The 233-nt window shown below is 47.2% G+C and overlaps 1 protein-coding gene across 1 annotated transcript in view; it reads right to left on the bottom strand.

Annotated features, from left to right (window-relative positions):
• LOC119588689 (major facilitator superfamily domain-containing protein 12-like) overlaps nucleotides 1–233 on the bottom strand; it is a 36,240-nt gene that overhangs the window by 14,794 nt on the left and 21,213 nt on the right.

Here is a 233-nt window from a genome sequence, read left to right as displayed (position 1 = left end):
TAAATGAGAAAGAGAAGAAGGAGACGAGAGAACAGTGAAGTCAAAGCGAAAGGAGGAAAGACGAGAGGAAAACGCGAAAGCAGTAGCAGTGACCAAGAGAGACGATGCGGCGGCGACAGCATTGGTTAAACAAGAGAGATTAAGTTTCCTGCGATCCTCACGTGATGATGTAAAACGACATTCGCCTCCTGCTATGTGCTCGCCAAGGCACTTTTGCTTCCTGAATCATACTC

Source organism: Penaeus monodon, chromosome 24 (genome assembly GCF_015228065.2).
Source record: "Penaeus monodon isolate SGIC_2016 chromosome 24, NSTDA_Pmon_1, whole genome shotgun sequence".
In the NCBI taxonomy this organism is placed as follows: domain Eukaryota; kingdom Metazoa; phylum Arthropoda; class Malacostraca; order Decapoda; family Penaeidae; genus Penaeus; species Penaeus monodon.
Note: the sequence above shows the minus strand (reverse complement) of the source record. Positions and strands in the feature narration are given on the sequence as shown.